This window comes from Grammomys surdaster, unplaced genomic scaffold (genome assembly GCF_004785775.1).
Source record: "Grammomys surdaster isolate TR1022 unplaced genomic scaffold, NIH_TR_1.0 125934, whole genome shotgun sequence".
NCBI classification, from domain to species: Eukaryota; Metazoa; Chordata; class Mammalia; order Rodentia; family Muridae; genus Grammomys; species Grammomys surdaster.
In genome coordinates, this window is record NW_021620757.1 from 2,416,305 (window position 1) to 2,436,714 (window position 20,410).

Sequence of the window (20,410 nt, forward strand, 5' to 3'; positions counted from 1 at the left end):
TTCTTTCTTTCTTTCTTTCTTTCTTTCTTTCTTTCTTTCTTTCTTTGAAGCAAGGTCTTACTATAGCTTTAGCCTGGAACTCCTGCTGCAGAGACTGTCTACAAATTCTCTATAGCTGTTGGCTAGTTAGTTTTATCTTTTCTGCTAAAAATTTGTCCCCTCCCCCATTTAAACTCCTTAGGGTTCTTATGAGCTCCCCAGTACTGATTCTAGCTAGATTTAGAGGCAGTGGCCTGATTCTGGTGCTCTTAGGACAGGATTGCTGTGAGCAGCCCATGTTTTTCCTGTAAGAATCTCATCTTTTACTCTCCTCTTTGCTCCATGGACTGCAGTAGCCTATGCATCCTGACCTTGTGCTGTATCCCCAGAAAAGGGCACAGTTCTAGTAAGTCGAGTTGCTGTTTAAACTGACTCCACCTCTTCCAGTTGAAGGAGGGAGAAGATGTGTGGTCACACTTTATGGTAAAAATTCTCTCTCATCTCCACCCAGACCTGCTCCTTACACTCTCCCTGCCCCATCTATAGAATACATAGCTGGCCCTACATTGATCCAGGTAAACAGGAAAATAGTTGTATAGGTATGGTTTACATCTTAGTGCTAAAAAGACAACCAGAAAGTTCCCATGCTGGATCCAAAACAGGGAGCTGACAGATGCTATAAAGAACCTGTCTGGGATAAGACACTAGAGAGAATTCTTACCTACTTCCCCAAAAACAAAGCAAAACAAACAGAAAACGTTTGGCAGACATGAAGAGATGCATTAGACATTGGAGTTTTAAAGTAATCTCACCATCCCTGGACACTCAGTGCAAGAAAAAGGAAAGAAAACAAATCAGGCTTGGGAGAGTGTCTTAGTCGTTGTTCTATTGCTGTGGAGAGAACCATGATCACAGCAACTCTTACAAAAGAAAGCACTGAATTGGGGCTTGCTAATGGTTTCTAAAATTTAGTCTATTATCAGCATGGCAGGACAGAGGCAGACATAGTGCTGAAGTCAAGGGTTCTACAGCTAAATCCACAGGCGGGGGGATTGGAGGCGTGGTGGAGGGACACTGGGACTGGCTTGAGCATTTGAAACCCCAAAGCCCACCCCCAGTGGCACACTTCCTCCAACAAGGCCACACCTCCTAATCCCTGTTAAGTAGGGTCACTCCCAAATGAGCAAACATTCAAATATTTGAGCCCATAGGGGCCATTTCTACTTAAATCATCACAGAGTGTATCAGGCAGAGCTACTCTACTGCTTTTTCCATATCATAACCTGTATCCAGATCACCCCTTACTTCTTGAGAAGGCCTCTATAATGCCCAAAGGCTGGATTCTGTGTCTTATAGCAAACAGAAACACACTCTGTCAATATCTCTGTCAGTGACTGATACACCATAAGGCTGGCATCAGGGCTGAGAGGAATGCAAGTTTAGGGCAGTTGTCCTGCATTACCTTGGTACCTCTCCCAGAGACTTTACAGATATTCAGTAATGAAATGCTGAATAAATAGAGTAGGCAGCCCCTTTGCCCACGGGCAGTAGTCTCCTGTGGAAAAGCTTACCACCTCTGAATGTCTCCTAGGTGACATGTACACAGAATGTGAGTGGGATGTATTGATTTGGGGGTTAAACTATGTGTGGTTCTTTCCTCTTGTAGAGTTTTCTAAGCTCCTGGCAAAGCAAAGTCTTCAACAAATGTCATTTCCCCTTTGATTTGAAACAACCCCAGAAAGGTGACATTTTACACTGCCCAACCAGAATTACCCAACAATCAGTTCAGAGAAATTTGCAGTGAAGGTTGCTGTACCAGAATGATCAGAGGGGATTAAATGAGTTAATATTTTGAGAAACACACAATACTACATAAGTTCTTGCTAAACGAAGGCACTAAATAGTACTACCGTTATTAGTTTTATTAGATCGTAAGACAGCATGCAGACTAGTTCTTAAGTCATTGAATTTCTGATCCATTAGAGAAAAAAAAAACCCTGTATATTGTAGAAGTTCCCAGAATATTACATGGAAGTACTCTTGGGTGGAGGTTTATCCTATTTAACACCTTTCAATAGGGTAACATCTGGATGTTATCACTGCTTGGCAAGATGAGATGCCGAAATGACAAATTCTGGGAATGCTGTGCATTAGGCACTCTTGTCTTTGCCTGTAATTGCCTTAAAGATATAAAAGAGCCTGATTGTAATAACTCCTCTAGTGTAACTGTTCTTCATTTCTATTCCACGAGAGAAGATAGCAGGAAGTGGTATCTCTCTAAGGGTATAAGTAAGTAGAGACGGAGCTAATCCTGAAGTACATGTGCCCTGCATCTCAAGGAAGCACCGAACAGCAGTGTGAAAGGATTACTGGTAATCTTATATATATATCCCTTAACCCATTAACTGGAATAATTGTTCCACTAAGATAAGAGCCCCAGAAGTATTCCAGGCTAGGTGGCCCTAGGTCAGAACACATTTATTATTTATTTCCTATCGTCCTGTTCTCTGGTGATAGGGATGGAAATTTGGCAGACCAGGTCTTTTCTTGTCAAGCAAGTGAAATGGTTGTTTCATTTTTAATCAGGATCCTTTGCCCTGACAGATAACTCTGAGGACGGCTGTTAGAAATGGGACAAATTGAGCTCTTGGTGATGTTTGCAGGAAAGGGAGCAAGGCATGGGCATCCTGGAACTGCATTCCTTGCCCCATCAATATAAGCCCTTGGAAGCAAGATAGGTAGAACAGGGCAGTCTTGAGTCATCCTTGAAATCATGTGGCCAAATAGCATGACCACTATAGTAACTACTCTTCTTTTAGCTGTAACAAAACTACTGACAAAAGCAACCTAAGGAAGGACAGGCTTATTGGCTCACAGTTGATGGGTCACAGTCCATCATGGAAGGAAGGAATGGAGGTAAGAGTTTGCAGCAGCAGATCATAGTTCATCTGCAGCCAGGAAGCAAAAACAAAAGGATGCTAGTATTTCGTTCCTTTCCTCTTGTTTCGTTCAGTCTGAGACCCATGGATATCCTTAGTAGCACCTACATTCAGGATGAGTCTTCCTAACTTAAACGTTTCTGGAAGCATCCTCATAGATACACTCAGACATGTTTCTACGGTGAGTCTAGATCCTGTAAATTTGGCAATTGAGATGTATACCACTATTGCCAAGTGAAATACAAGAATTTTTAAAGAATAATTTTAGTCTTTTGTTTATATATATATATATATATATATATATATATATATACACATAATATATCACGATCATATCTAACATCCAACCCCCTTCTTGATATCCCCTGACCCTGTGTAGCCCTTCCTCCTTCCACCTTAATGCTCTTTAAAATAACCCAGTAAGTCCAATTAGAACTGCTTGTGTGCACATGGTTGTAGGGCCATCCACTGGAGCGTGAGCAACCTACCAAGGGCCACATCTCCAAAGAAAAATGACTGTTCCTCTTCCAGCCGCCATTAACTACAAAAGCTCCCCAGCTGGGAGTGAAGCTACATGAGCCATCTTTCTTCCATAGTAGAATGTTTACTTGGATTCACCTTGTATGGCTCTTTTACAAATAACCTCAACAGTAAATCCATGTCCAGAAGATTATTTCATTGCCTTCCTCTGTATTCTTAAGGCCATACATGCTTTCCATGACCTTTCCCACAATTTCACCGAGTACTGCAAGGCAGAGAGCACTGTCAGTCACTTATTCTCAACACGTATGTGTCTTTCATTGACTTCTGCCCACTTCAAAAAGAAGCTTCTTTGACCAAGATCAAGATTTGGCAGTTTGGTTTGGAGAGACAAATCAATGGCTAAGAGCACTAGCTGCTCTTCTAGAGTGGATCCAGATTTGATTCTCAGTACCCAAATGGTAGCTTACAACTGTTTATAACTCCAGCTCCAGGAGATTCAATACCCTCTTCTGGTCTCTGTGGGCACCTGTCCTGCATGTGGTACACAGTCATACATGCAGGCAAAATACTGCTATAAACTACACAAAATAAAAACCTAGCAGCAGTAGTCTGTCATAATAAGCACAGATATTTAAAGGTGGTTTGATATTCTGTCTATTAGCAAAACAATAAAATATTCCTCTCTAAGGCCTATGATCTCCCCAGCCTTATATCTTCCCTCAGCTTATGACCAAATTTATACCATGAAGTATGAATTACCTCCCGCTGAGCTAGCCTCAAATCCAATCATAAAGTGATTGGTTATCACTATGATAATCTTGCCACAATTGCATCAATAAGCACACCCTTCTTGGAAGGTTATTATTGTAGCACACAGTCTACTGCTCGATAAGTTCACTGATGCCTTTCCTTCCCCAGCAGCCTGCATAGTACAGTCCATCACTATGAGAGCTAGCCACACACAAGATGTTTTCATATCAGTTGTAGTTCTATTTCTCTTTGTCCTGAAACCAAAGTATGTATGTTTTGTCTTCAGCAATAGGGTCTTATCATTTAGGTATGATGAGCAACCAAGATCAGGACAATAGTTTTGTTGTTTGGTGGGCTTTTGGGGACTCTGACCAATAGCATGTAGAGAGATGCCTGGCATTATGATTTTCGTTTAATAACCCATGTGTTCTGGGAAAGCATTTATCTATTTGTGAATGTACCTCTGTTCAAACACCTTTGCAAAGAATTACATTTTTAATTAGTGTGAAAAGCTGTGGGTTTTCATAATACTTTTCTGCATGTCTTTAGTTTTAGAGGCTATAGTGAGTGAAGTAATTTCCCTAATTTCTCTTTTAGTGTGTTTGCCATTGGCATATAGGAAGGTTGTTGATCTTGTGTGTTAATTTCTTATCTTGTCATTTTGCTGAAAATGTTTATCAGTTCTAAGTGTTTTCTGGTGGAGTCTTTAGGGTCTCATGTATAAAGACATATCATCTACAAGTAGAAATTCTTGTCTAATTGCTTCCACTAGGTCTTTCAGTTCTATAGTGTATATGAATGGAGAAAGTGAAAACTCTCGGCTTGTTCCTGAATTTAGAGGTGTTACCTTGAGTTTTGCCTCTTATAATATAATACTGGCTGTGAGTTTTTCATAAATAGCTTCTATTTTTTTTTTAAGTTCTGTTCCTTCCATTCTGAGTTTTTCTAGGACTTTTAACATGAAGGGATGTTAGATTTTTTTTCAAAAGCTTTTTCTGTGGCTCTGATTTCTTAATGCAGGCATATGGAGCAATAAACTCCCCCCTTAAGACTGCCTTCATTATATCTCAAAGATTTTTGTATGCTGTGTTTTCACTTTCATTTGGTTCTAGAAACTGTTTAATTTCCTTCCATATTTCTTCAAGGATTCATTCATCATTCAGTAGAATGTTGTTTAGTTTCCATGAATTTGTATATATTATAGGATTTATCCTGTGTTGATTTGCTGTCTTATTTCATATGACCAGATAAAATAAAAGAATTATTTTCATTTTCCTATATTTGTTGAGACCTTCATTGTTTCCTAATATGTGGTTTATTTTATACAAGGTTCTGTGGTCTATTGAGAAGAATATGTACTCTGTAGTATCTAGATGACGGTTAAGCTAATTTGATCTATAATGTCATTTAATATGTATATTTTATGTTTATTTTCTGTTAGGAAGACCTGTCAGTTTGAAAGAGTAAGGTATTGAAGTCACTCACTATGGTCATGCTGGGTTAATCTAAGATGCTTTGTCTAAAAGTATTTGTTTCATGAAGTTGGGTGCACCTGTGTTTGGCATGTATATATTTAGATTCATAATGTTCTTTTGAAGATTGTTTCCTGAATTCATATGAAGTGACCATCTTTATTGTTTCTCACTGGGATTGGATTGAAGTCTGTTTTGCCAGATACTCAAACAGTGGCACCTGCTTGTTTTCTTAGTTCATTTGCTTGAACACCTTTTCCCATCCGTTTTGTCTAAACTTGTATCTGTCTTTTGTGGTGAGGTACATTTCTAGGATAAATAAAATAGATGTTTTCTGGGTTTTGATACAGTTTACTACTCTGTATCTTTTGACTGAGGAACTGAGACCATTAATATTGGAAGTTATTACTGAATGTTATGTATTGATTCCTGTCATGTTGTAGTGTTTGGATGTTTTCCTCTTCCTCTCTTGCTTAACTATTATCCTCATGTGGTTTTTCTTCCCTAAGGCTTTGTTGATGGATTTGTTTTTCTCTCCAGTCAGAATGATTCCAAGTATCTTCTTGATTGAGTGTTTATCCTGATATAAAGCATTCTTTACTATATTTTCACTCATATCTTGTATACTTCAGGTATGTTTGTTGGGTATAATATTCTGTGTTTGTATTTCAGAAGTTGAAAACCATCATTTCAAGTGCTTATGGCTTTTGAAGTTTCAGTTGAATAATTTGTTCTTACTCTGATGAGTTTACCTTTATAGATGACTTGATATGTATTGCCTCTTCAGTAAACTTTGTTTTGTGTATTTAGTTAGCTAGTTAGTATTTTGGATTTTTTTTAGTGTGGATGTTGCATGCACACATGTGTGCACACATGTGGCATGAGTGTGTGCAGTCACATGTGCACATGAATTCATGCTATCGTGTGGAAATAGGAAACAGATTGTTGGAGTCTCCTTCTTCTAACATGAAGATCTCTAGGTTAAAGTTGTCAGACTGTGTGGTAAGCTCCACCCCCTATTGAGTCATATCACCAGCACTGATAGTTTAATTGTAACATGACAGGAATGGTTTCTTTTTAATCTTGTCTGTTCAGTGTTCTAAATGCCTCCTGTATCTGTATTGCCATTTCTTTTCCTAATTCTGAGGAATTTCCTATTGTGATCCTTTTGAAAAATGTTTTCTGTGCCTTTAGGATGAAATTCCAACACTTCTATGCCTATAACTCATTGATTTGATCTCAGAGTATCACTTTTATCTGGGAAGTCCCAATGGAACTTTATTAATTTCATCTTGTCCTTGTTGTTGGCTCTGATTCTCCCATCTTGTCTTTAGGATCTAATGTGGATAGCACCACAATGCAAATTTTATACTAGCTGATTAATAACAGTATCTTCTTTGGACTTCAATAGCTGTTGGAGGAAAAACAAACAAGGATAGTTTAAGTGGGTTCAGATTTTAGTTACTAAGATTATGATGGATCTGTTAATAAGTAGGATGAGTAAGGATGGGGATAAGATCCATTTTTAAAAGGAAAATACATAAATGAGTAAAGTAATGCAGAGAGGAAAGTTGAGTGAGTGTTATAGCCCACAGACTTAAAGATTGTTAAAGCTATAGAGAGTAATAATTAAGAAGTGAAATGTGGAGAGGGTAAAAGTGAGAGAAAGACAAGAATGAGAGGAGGAATGCATGAAATATGGGCAGATGCTAGAGTAACGAATTCTTTCTATTAGTCTGGATGAGGAAACATACACAGTAACCCTGAAACTTGACTAAAAAATATGCTGATGAAAGTAAAAACATCACAAAACACGTTCCAGAATGGAGATAGTATAAAATAAATAATTAAAGCAATATTGAATTAATTGCTGGCACAGCTGAGTGGAGTTAAAGGTGAAGTTCTCAGATGGCTCTGGCGCTCTCAGACTCTACTTGATGTTAGGGTAGGAGGCAGAGTGAGAGGGAGAAACTGGTCTCTGTAGCCTCTGTGGTCTGTGTGGTTCTGGCCTGCGAGGAAGGTGATGTTATGACCTCTTTCTTAGTTACCTCAGACTCCTGTCCTCCACATAGCCTCTTTAGTCCAATAGCAATAGGGTAGCTAATTGGCATTGTTTGACTGATGTTTAGAAATAATAAAAGTAATGAAACAGTAAAGAACTAGGGAGCAAGGGACATAATAGTAATTTGAACATGTGAAAATGTGATATTATTTGAAAAATATGAACTAATTAGATGGTATTTACTACTTGGAAATATGAAGAGACCCTTAAGGAAGTAGGTATAAAAATGAAGGAGCAGATACTAGTTAGAAGGCTGAAGTTGAGTATACAAAGAAGGATGAAATCTGATTAAGTCTCTGCCAATGCCTGCACTGTTGTACAACCAATGGACAGCAGAGAATTTAACTGAAGCAATCCAGGCCTCACTGTTCAATAGGAAGCCACCTGTTAGGGTAAGGTCACACCAGGGATTGTGTCACTGAGGATCCTGTATACTGATAGCAGAGAGCTGCCTACTGTCATGGAAGCTGCTCAACATTTAATAGCATGGAAAGCTCTGAAACCAGAAGATACCTTTTCCCATTCTTGACTCCCTCCCCCCAGTGCTCTTTAATGAGGAGCCTAACACTGGTACTTGCACACACAAGAGTTGCATTTTGATTCAGCTGCAGGATTACAAACAATAAAGAAAGGTATACTTGAGGCTTAGAGAAATAAATTAGTAGCTAGTACAGATGACAAAAAAAAAAAAGATTGGCTTGAGAAAGGTAACTTTCTTTCTTTCTCTCTTTCTTTCTTTCTTTCTTTCTTTCTTTCTTTCTTTCTTTCTTTCTTTCTTTCTTTCTCTTTTCCTTTCTTTTTTCCTTCCTTCCTTCCTTCCTCCCTTTCCTTCTTTTTTCTGTATCAATTTTTTTTTATTTTTTCAAACTTTTTCTTGTATTGAAAATAAACTTTTTTTCATACAATATGTTTTGATTGTGGTTTATCCCCTTTCTACTCATTCCAGTTTCCTTCCCCCATCCAAATCCACTTCTTTTCTATCTTTCATTTATAAAACAAACTGGCATCTAAGGAATAATAGTAAAATAATTGAAGATGAGACAAATCTAAAATAAACAAATCTGAATATGACAAAACAACCGAACAAGAAAAAGAGCCCCCCCCCCACAAAAAAAGCACAAGAAACACATAGATACCGGGAGGCATTTTCATACACTCCAGTGGCGCTTCCAGAGGCAGCAAGAATGCAGGTACCGCAGGGTGATGCGCTGACCATGGTCCTGAAATGATTCAGCTTGGAGTATTAAGGAAGTGAAGTAAGGAAGTGAAGCCAGAGAAGTATGGCTGAGGAGCATAAAAGGAAGAGAAGGTGATTGTTGTGAACTTTGATGTTCATCATAGGTAAGAGAAAATTATAGTACTAAAGTTTGGAGGAAGTGATACATTCTGTTTAGAAAACTTATATGAATTCATGATGCCTGTGGAATATCCTGACAAAACAAAATGTCCTTGATAAAACCTGCATTAATAAAATGTGTACCTAGGCCATGAATTTCTAGAAAGCCTACATACCAAGAAAAAGTACCAAAACTTTACACTAAGAAAAGAGTTTTAAAAAGAATTTGCTGGGCAGAGGCAGGAGGATCTCTTGGTTCAAGGACAACCTGTTCTACATAGTGAGTTCCAAGACAGCCAGGGTTACACTGAGAAATTGAATGAATGAATGAATGAATAAATAAATAAATAAATAAATAAATAAATAAATATTAAGTAATTTTCTTCACATTCATAAAAATCTAAGAAATTGTGAGGGATATGGCTCAATGGAGAGTGGATGTCTAGCAAATCTGAAATCCTAGGTTCACTCCTCAGTAATCTAAAATAAAGAAAATGCTAAAAGGCAGCTAAAATTTGAAGCCGCAGTTAAAAAAAACTTAAATAGGGCTCATTTGCTAAAGTGTCTGCTGTGTATGAGGACATGCGTTCAATGCCCCCAGACCAAGTAAAAACCCAAGGATGGTGGTGTGCTCCTGAAACACTAGCTCTTAGATAGAGTGTATGCATGAAGACAGATTTCTGAAGTTCATTGTTCAGGCAGGTGAGCCAAACTGATGAGCTACAGGTTCAGAGAGCCCTTGTTTCATAAAACAAAAATGGAGAGAAACTGAGAAAAGATACAACATCATTCTCTCTCTCATTTTCTCTCTCTTCTTCTCTCTCTGTCTCTCTCTGTCTCTGTCTGTCTCTGTCTGTCTCTGTCTGTCTCTGTCTCTCTCTCTTTCACTCACATGCACACACACACACACACACACACACACACACACACAAACTATATTAAGTGAAAGATCATTATTAAAGCTTAGTTTATGATGCATATGGTTTTGGTTGTTGTTGTTCTACACAGAAAGAAATGATTTTACATGTATATAGTTTCCAAACAAATGGAGTTTTCTATAATAAGCATAGAAGGAAACATGTTACTTTATATGTTGTACCATTTTATTGCAAGCTGATTGGATATATAGAGATGCAAAGGAAGACAGTATGGGTAGTGGTCTGGAAATACAGAAAACAAACAAATGAAAAACAAAATGAAGGGAAAGAAAGAAACTTCCTCTAGATCTCATTTCTGTGTCATATATATGTTAATCAGTTTTTCATCACTATGACAAATTAACTTACATAAGCAACTTTTAAAAAATAATTCTTTACTTTGCTCTCTTGGTTTGAGTCGAGAGGCCATGGCTCCATCAAACTTGTAATGAGACAGAACCTGATAGGTAAAGTGTGTGGCAGAGGCTGTTCATATGATGGCAAACAAGAAGCAAAGAAGCAAAGAGAACAAGAGATCAAGGGGCCAGTGGCAGGGTACATATCTCAAGAGCACCCCAATTACCCACTTTCTCCAGAAGTTTCTACTTCCATCATAGCACTACCGGCTTGGGACCAAGCCTTCAACAATGAGCATGCTGGGGCTCTTATTTCATATTCAATTTATTTTTGTATTTTAGATCTAGTTGCTTTTAGTATATAACACTGATTTATCTTGCACTGATTTTTTTCTAGAGGATAGGGTAAATATCATAACGTTAATAACTTAATAATGATTTATCAACAATGTCCATTTATTTATTTATTTATTTATTTATTTATTTATTTATTTATTTTCAAAAAGCCCTTCTTAAGCATCTCTGTGAATCAGCATAAATTCAAGCTCACAGCACAGCTCTTGTTCTTCAGGTAAACATGACTTAAATAAACAAAAATACAGAAGGATTGCACTCTAAGAAAGTTTGGTTAGGTGCTTACAGTAAGAATTCACTGTCTATGCGGCTTCTTTGATTTTGAGTAAATCTTTGAACCAAGGAGCCAGCAAGTGCCATTTGTTTTTCCCATCAAAATCTATGAGAGTTTGTTGGTTTATCTGTCCATATGCAGGCTAATCAGAACTTCAGTTGGATATATTTATAGGCAAAACACAACATGAATGATCACAGATTATATGAAACTATACTAAAAGGATGTCAGAACCTTCTAATGCTTTATAAATGTGACAAAAACATTGGGAAGAATAATAAGTTAATCTTTCATAAAATGCTTTGAAAATAGAGATGCCTGCATGAGTGTTAATTGTTATTATTGGCCCCGTGACCTTTTTACTTTTCTCTTTACTGTTATAGCAATGATAAAATGTCTTACCTTCAAGGGAAATTATTGTTCTTTATATGAAAAGGTTTAATAAAGTAAAATCTTAGTAAATGTGTGTTCAGGAAAATAGCTTCTTTTAAGTTTCTTTTTATCCTCCCTAGAGGGGAGAGATGTGCTATCTATTTATTCTGTAAGGTATCTAATAAAAGAGTGCACAGCTTCCTAAGCATGTTGACAAGCGTTAGCTTGCCTTTAGGAGACAAAAACATGTTTAAAATCCTTGGTAAGACTCCAAATCTGTAAAATTTAAAAAGGAAGGAGGAGGGGAAGGACTGGGAGGAGGAGGAAGGAGAAGAGGAGGAAGAGGAGAAAGAGGAGGAAGAAGAGGAGGAGAGGGAGAACAACAGCAGCAGTAGCGGCAGCAACAACAACAATCAGCTAACTAAAGAGATTGGCATTGTAAAATGGCCTCTATGGGAAACTGTAAAATCTATTATACCATAGATTATTACCTGAAATTATCCAAATATTTTGGTTCCCTTCACTTGGAATTGCTTTCAGAAGCACTTGGACAAGCCATACTAAGAGGTGATATCATTACTTCATGCCACATTCTTTACAAAGGAAAGAGTGTAAGAAAAAAGTGGGAGAGATGTCCACCAGAGAGCTCCCTGTGTTGGTGTGTGTGAGGTTGAGAGAGCCAATGAGTTGGGAACTATTATGATAACACAAGAAAAATCAGTCTAATGCTGTGACACCCACATCACTTGGAAAACTCTGGAAAGTTTTGGAGCATTTTCAAGTTCAAAATTTTTGTCTTATTGTATTGGTCTGGCAAAACTAAAAGTCATATTTGAAAGACAATCACTGGAGGGATGAAAGCAAATGGAAAAAATGAGTGCACACACATGTGTACATATGTGCACATGCATGGGGGGGGAGGGAAACACACACACATTTCTTTCTGCTCTTTGTTCTGGTAGCCTATTCAAACTCCGAAAGCAAATTCAGCCTCCACCCACCCCCATCAGTTGTTTCTTCCCTTTTCCCACCACAGGCAGCAGGAGCCAGAAATATTTGTTACTTTCCCACTTTTTTCTAATCAATATGATTTGTTGCCAGCAAAGAGGAGGAACGAGAAATAGATAATGAGCAGCTGCAACACAGAGCTGGCTCTACTCTCTGGAGCCTCTGGACTCTCCAGTCTACAGCCGTGTGTGTGTGTGTGTGTGTGTGTGTTACATCACTTTCCCCCTTCCGTTTCTTCCCTTTATCCCCTCCCAAATCCTCCCCTTCCAAATTTTTCTATAATCACCCTCATTCTCAAGTTTATAGCCTCTTTTTCTTTCATTGTTGCCATGCATACATGTATATGTACGCACAAATATATAAATAAAACCCGTTGAGTTCATTCTTGTTGTTTATGTGTATATGCTTTCAGGGCTGATCACTTTGTATTGGATTGGCTGTCAGGGGCTTATCCCTTGGAGAGGCTAATTCTTCCTCTCTCAGTAATCATTAGTTGCCTGTAGTTCTTCATCTATGGATAGGAACTTGTGAGATTTCCCTCTTTCCACATTAGTATGTCTATTGATATTTCCATTGTTTCTGTATGTTTCTGCAGCCATTTCTAGGAGAGACTGTTTCACAGCAGACATCTTGATATTCTGTCTATTACAATCTTTCTCCATTTTTTGAATAAGTTCCTGAGTTATAGATGCAGAAACTGTGATGTAGATGTATCCATGGGGCATAGGCTCCCCATGATCTATTGATCTCCGCATTGTGTCCAGTTCAACCTTTTATTTTATTTAAAAAAAAAGCTATGCAGTTATCAATTTATTTCTCTAAGCCTCAGATATACCTTTCTTCGGCCAGTCTTCCCTTCCTTCCTTTGTATCATGTATCAATATAATTGCATTGGTCTTCTCAGGCTTCTGCCACCAAGTCCCACACCCAGGTGGTTTAATTAACATAAATACCTTATTTCCTAATGGTGGAAGCCTAGAGTTCAAGATCAAAGTGCCAGGAAGGTTGATGTTTCTGAGGGCTATGAGCTCTTGTTTTATTTTTCTCCATAACTGCTGGTAGTTTGTGAGGAATCTCTGATATTTCTTGAACTGCAAACACATTCCTTGCTTTCTATGTGTTTGTCTCCAAACTTTTGTGTTTAGTTGGATACCAGTCTATTGGACTAATGTCCATTGTAATGATTTTCTTTTAACTTGATGATTTCTGACACTATTTTTAAATAATGTTACATCTTGAGGTCCTGTGGACAAGCACTTTAGCATAAATTTTGGCAGACATAGTTCAATGCACAATGAGCCTGCGGGGGAGCTGCACCAAGATATGGGAGTGAGGGACCACCTAACAGCTGGACATTTTGCACTGTGGCTCATGTGGCTGGGAAGCTAAGCTGTTTTTATTTGCATAACTTGTCCCGCTAAGGGTCTAGTTAAGAAATCTTCATCATATCTACCTCAGGTTGTTGGTGTATCAATTTACTTACACCTACACTATGACACATTTTTCTTTGTTCTACAGAACCTGATGTATATAACTTATGACTCATAAAACTATAAACTGCTTGTAAGTAGTAACTACTCCATCCTTGTCTACATTTCTTGTCCTATCATAGAATGTTGTGTATAGTAGGTTGAAATCCAGCCAGTTTTTATAGTTACAGAGTTTACAAGGCTTGTTGTTAACTATTATTCTATATCAGCCACAGAAAGGGAGGGTTGCGATGCAAGGTTGAACTGTTCCAAGCTTTCAGCGACTTAATACAGTGAGGCTCATAATTTGCAAGTCTTGATGTTACCTAAAGTTGTCACACCCTATGTGGGAGCAAAGGATTCTGGGCAACTCCATCTTATGATGAGATGTTGGGGGTTGGTTTATTAAGGGAGAAGAGCAATACAAAGCTTCCCTGGGTCTTCAGAGTTTCCACCTAAGTGGAAGAGTCATGTGATCGAATCACTCTGCTCTGAGTCTGTTGGCCAGAAGTACTCACATGCTCTCCTCAGCTGCAAAGGAGGATAAGAAACACCATCTATGTTCCACGAAGTGACAGATGATGCTACTGGACTCTTCTACTTTAATCTTAAGAGTATGCATTGGCCTTAGCACTTACTGAGTGCTTACTGTATGTCAGTCAATGCTTCAGCTCCCAGACCCAGTCAGGAAAGACAGATAAGACACTACATTTACACGTGAGGCAAGAATATCTACAGTGATCAAACACATGAGGTAGCCATGCCTAGAATTAATGCAATAAAGAAAGTACAATGGTGAAGAATAACTTCCTTGTGAACTCAGGGACAATTGTTCTAAGAATCTTTATCTTGTATTGCAAAATTAGTGCTCACTCTTGCTTTCTCATGTAATTAAAAATGAAGTATTATTACTCTTTATTTGATATAACCTAGAAATTAATTGAAAAGAACATTGAAATAATTTGAAACCTTATAATATGCAATTTTGGCTTTTAAGGCCAAGCCACAAGAAAATTAGTTCACACATCATATTGTCAAAAGATAAGATAATTTAAAATGGAAACAAATATGATATTTTCATTACTTTATTGTTTATAATAGATCGCCACCAGCACACATGCGCTACTGATTCTGAGATTTGAGCAAGACTTTGTGTGGGAAAATCATCTTTGGCCTAAGTTTTTTTGACTGGAATATCCAAGATATCTTTTCTAATATTGGACTGACTATGTCACTAGATGAATAGAATCGTTGACGCTTTCCATGAATCTCTGAAAGTGGCTAGCGAATCTTTCACACAGTAGGTCAGGTAGGTTTCAGAAACATTCCCCCAGTCCAAATTGTAAGGTGCTTATGAGCTCTTTGCTTCCATCATGTGTGCTAATGTTCCACAGACCAAAGCTCCTCACATGGCTAATGTCCCTGAAAGTAAGATGATAGTCAGGGTTCACTATGAGCTAGTAGGACCTCTTACTACTACAATTGGATGGCCCCTAATAGTTCCCATTACTCCTACTGAGGCAATTCACCCTGTTCTCACTAAGAGCCCCTTAAAGATTGATTCTAAAATAGCAGCAGGTCTCAGGAGTTCAGAACGTTGTCATCTTTATTAGGACAATTGAGAATGGAGCTCTTTCAGTATGGTAGCTTCTGCCTCAGTACTTGTGGTCTGAAACAACAGGTTGTATGTCTCCCTTTCCTCATTTATCATTCATCATTACTAATATACAATCGCAAACAGAGATTGTAGTAACTAACAGCTCCCATTCATGAAGGACCAGAGAGCCCACACATGCCTCTACCTGAGGAATATCACATAGCCTCAATTATATTACAAGATCAACCTCCTTTCTCCTGATAAAACCTGTTCTGCCAGCAACTGAGGTTCTTGAAATGCTTCTCCATGCTAATGAGGCATTCTAGGTACCCTAAGCCCTCAGGCAACAGGCTTTGCCCATCCTGGATGTTCCTACCCTCAATCCCCCAAAACTTTATTAAGCCTTGAATCACCCTAAATAAAGTTGGTCTGTCCATTGATAGCTGGTTCTGGTGTTGTCATTCACCTTACATATTCACAAGGTTTCTGGACTCTCCCAACTCACCGTCTCTGCTCCACCTGCCCTTGTGGACTGAATTGGTCAATGATCCACAAGAGCAAGGAAACCCATAGCCAGGTACCATGAATAACCTCCTTGTATTTTTGAAACATTTTCCCTTCCTGTGCCCCACCCCCACCCATGTTGAAAGTCTATGAGGAAAGCCATGAAGAATAACAATTCTTTTGCTTGTCTGAGAGTTATAAGACAGTGCTGTTTTTCTTTCTGAAGTATCAAAAACAGTATATTTAATTTGTCATTTTGCTTTTAGATCCTGTTTTACATGGCAGTGTCCTGGATTTGTTGTCTTCTTTCATGCAGCTTCTTACTCTGTGCAGTACTCTGACTATGCTTGGCCTAGGGAGTGGTACTACTTGGAGGTGTGGCCTTGTTGGAGGAAGTGTGTCTCTCTCTGTGTGTGTGCTTTAAGACCCTTGTTATAACCATGTGGGAGCCAGTTTTCTCCTAGTGGCCTTCAGATGAAGATGTAGAACTCTCAACTCCTCCTGCACCATGCCTGCTGAGACACCGCCATATTCGCTCCTTGATGATAATGGACTGAACCTCTGAATCTGTAAGACAGAATCAATTAAATGTTGTCCCTATAAGAGTTGCCTTGGTCATGGTGCCTGTTCACAGCAGTAAAACCCTAACTAAGACACTCTGAAAATGTTTTTCTAAAGAAGACTAAAAATAAAAATTACTTGTTTTTTTGACAACTCCCCCCCCCAAAGTGCTTTCTTTGCACTTTTAATTTTTACTTTTTTTTCTTTAACTGGAAACAAAAGTTAATTTTTAGCTCATTTTACTGTCATAATATATCTTAGGTAACTAAAGAATGCCAGGTGTTTCCTTAAAAATTCTGCATGAATATCTCTAGAGCTGAATCCACAAATTAATTAGGTAACTTTCTATTTTCCATGTGATAGTTTTGCAAATTAATCTGCTCATACAGAACAGGTTGTCATTTCTCCAATTTCCAGGAGCCAACTCCTCACTACCACTTTCCCTTTCACTAAGGGTCTTATTGATACTCATCAGCTCTCTGCCAATGCATAATTTCAAGTTTTACATGTTTTAAGTTATTGTTATAAGTGATTCTGCTTTGGGGTATTAATTTATAATTTCTCTATTGCTTCAAATGACTATTTTACTTTCTGTTTTCCTAGAACGTAACTTAGACCCCTTTTCTTCGCTTTCTAATAGGTCTTCCCATTCTTATTTGTATCAAAACTCAAATAAAAATCTCTTTCAAGTTGCACCTAAAGAACACTCTTCATTTAGTTTCATACATCTTCCAGATCAAGGTTTCTTAAACTTCTCTCACTTGTGACCTTTTCTATCTGAGATATTTTTGTGTCACTCCTAGGTTCTAGGCATGTAAAATATAAGCCAAGCATTTCCTAGTAATACATCATAAAATTTAAAATAGTGTATCTATAATTTTATATGTTAAAGATTCAAGCTTATTTGTCCACTAACTAGATAAGTGTGCTTGTTTATTTTACATAAAGGATTAAATTTTGACAATGTGATCCTGTAGAACATAGAGAATAGTTGATGTCTTGATTTTATAGCCATCAATGCTAAGAATGCCACTTTGCATAAATATGTAATAAAAAATAGAGAAGCATGTTTAGGATAATTTCAGAAATCATTGGAAATTCTATCCCATATTAAGATTCATTAATGATTTTTTATGAAGCTCAAGGAGTAATTGAAAAAAGTAAACATCTTAATATAACATAGTGTTATGATATACTAATTTGCTACTTACATGCTAAAGAATAATAGTAAGAAAAACCTTCAAAGTTTTGTCTTCAGCAATTTAACCATTATGTTTGTATAAGAGAAGAAAACATTGTGTGCATATGATAAAAATACTAAAAAATTGTACCATTAAAGTCTCGAATGTGAGTTGAGTTTTTCAGGCAAGGTGTGTTCATTGGTTAGCATTGCAAGGTGTTGTATGGAATCCCAGCATGTGCAGTGAAAGTGTTCATGGTGTATGTTCTGAGCCAAGGCTGCAGTGGAGCTGTCTGAAGTGACATGGATGAACACTGTCAGGATCACTTCAGGTTCCAGTCATGTTTGATTTTGAATTTGGTTTTTGTCATTGCACACGCAGAAATAAACCTTCTGCTTTTGCCAAGTTTTTCATTACCCTGTGTTCAGTTATGTGACCCAGTACATGGCTGGAACTTACAGCCTAAGAAATTTGGCTACACATCAGCATTCACAGTATCACAAAGCCTTGCTTGCAGTTGCCATCAGTTCTTAATTGTCAAAGATTTGATTACAATCTTAGAATATTGCAATCAGATTCCTTCCTTCCCCCCCTCCTTTCCTTCTCCCTTTCTCCCTCTCTACTGCCCTCCCTAAAACATTTACTAGACACTTCTAATAATTCTAGTATATACTATCAAACATTAGGTTACAGAAATAAAAGATCAAATCTTTTAATGTGTGAAGCTTACATTAGAGTACGGAACTTACTTCTTTTCTATCTTAAACATTAAATGAACCATTAAGTCAACTGTAGGCTTACATTTTTCAAACCTATTTTAGAAAGGGTCCTTAAACACTTTAACCTCCCTTCTAGCCAACCATTCATCAGAAGCAGTGGAAAGGAAAGGTTAATAGGGCAAAGGGGGATGTTAACCTGTTTAGAAATAGCTCTTTAGAGCAATTCCAATCTTTGTCAGGATATCAGCAGTTCAGTTCACATGAATTAGCAGTGGTAACTCAATCCAGACCGAACGTTGAGGCTCTGCCAATTGGTCTGAGTCTTGAGAAGTGGAAAGAAGCCTCCAAGATCTTATGAGAAGTTCTTTGATATTTTTCTCTCTTCCGAGTCATGACAAGTGATGATCAGCAAAGAGTGTCAAGATGAACCAACACCAGAGTGTCATCAGTGAAGACCAGCATTAGCAAAGCCCAACGAAGACCAGCAAAGAGTGGAAGGTGAACCAATTCCAGTGTCATCCACCATCTGTGGGGTTATATTTATACCCTTTCCAAACATCATGTGTTCTCTATAGTGTCTGCTTCAACAAAACATCACATGTCTTTTTTCCAGGCAGCTTCCAGAAAAACATCATGTGTCTGTTCTCAGGAAAACATCCTCTCATGTGTCGGCTTCTTTTTTTGTTGTTGTTGTTGTTTTTTTGTTTTTTTTTTTTAAATACATGGCCTTTATTTCTTCCAGATTGAAGATTTTGGGTATAATCATATAAAGATGAACAATCAAGTTTTGCAACCTAAAAATATTTACTTCTGAAAACTATATTACTGCTTTAGTAAACCATACAAAGACGATAAGGAGACAAACATGTACATTTATAGAACTGCATTATCAGTCAGGCCAGATCCTGCAGAGGGAATTCCCAGCATGACCTCATTCATCTGTGAGGACACAGAGCAATCCTTGTTTGGACATACACCGTCTTCTCCTGCGTGAGCCGCTCTTCACCTCCTGATGACTTCCTCTACGTGTGTGTATGTCTAGTCGTCTGCTTCTCAGAGCAGACGTTTACCTTCCTCATCCACCAGCCATCGGAGGAGGGCTGGGGCCACGAAGGTGACTGATCCGACCCATTCTTCGTGGAGGGTTTCCTGGTGGCCCTCTTCCATCGTTGTATCTGGAATCAGAGGAGCTCCCGTAGCCTCGTCTTCTCTTCACGTCTTGCTGAAGCAGAGTTTTGAAAAAAAAAACCACGAATTCTGCTATTCCCCAGAAGAAATCTGTTATGAAAGACAATCTCCATGGGGACTGATTCCGGCTGTCCAACACTTGACCATTCGAGATGTAAACCATCTTCCCTCCGATGTCCTAGCGACAGAGAAGACCCGACGCCCAGTTGTTGCTGTACCTAGCCTCCCCATGTGTCGGCTTCTTATAAGAGAATTTGGAGACACAACTGAGTCTCCAAAGAAACCAGAAATTTGGTTATTTGTTAACCAAAGGAAAAATGAGCAAAATCTGCCTCTGGTTCACTGGCTCCTCTCATTTTTGAAAGTTATAACTATGAAACATACCATGATAAATTTTCGTAGGACATCTTTTTTCCCCCTTAAATTCCTCTAGAAAAAGTCTCAGAATGTAGCTACATTTTCTTCATTTTTCTTCACATTGATACATATATATTGACTTTTTTCCAATAATTTTGATTTTTTGTGGCCTCTCTTTTCCCTAACTTCCCCTACAAATTCAATAATTCGGTATAGGTACTGCATGAAAACTGAGTTCTCAGTACTTCAAACTCCAGCCAATGAAACTTCACCCAAAGAAGAACCTCTCCTACTCTGATGTTCTTTTATAGTCCTTGTTCAACCCAAATAAAGTGCATAGAGAAAAGAGAACAATGGGGGGCGTCATTTAACTTGTTCAAATGAGAATTTTCATAGAGTCAAAGCTGGTTTCAAAACTTGTGATTCCCCTGTTTCAGCATCCTTGGTGCTGGAATTATGGATGTGCGTCACCCCATGTTGAATAAAAATATGTGCACCACAACCTGGCCTTTGGCATCAATCTGAAGGACCA

The 20,410-nt window shown here is 38.1% G+C and overlaps 1 pseudogene; it reads right to left on the reverse strand.

Annotated features, from left to right (window-relative positions):
- Positions 1–19,343: 19,343 nt before the first annotated feature.
- LOC114608715 lies at positions 19,344–19,690 on the reverse strand (annotated as a pseudogene).
- Between the last annotated feature and the right edge of the window lie 720 nt (positions 19,691–20,410).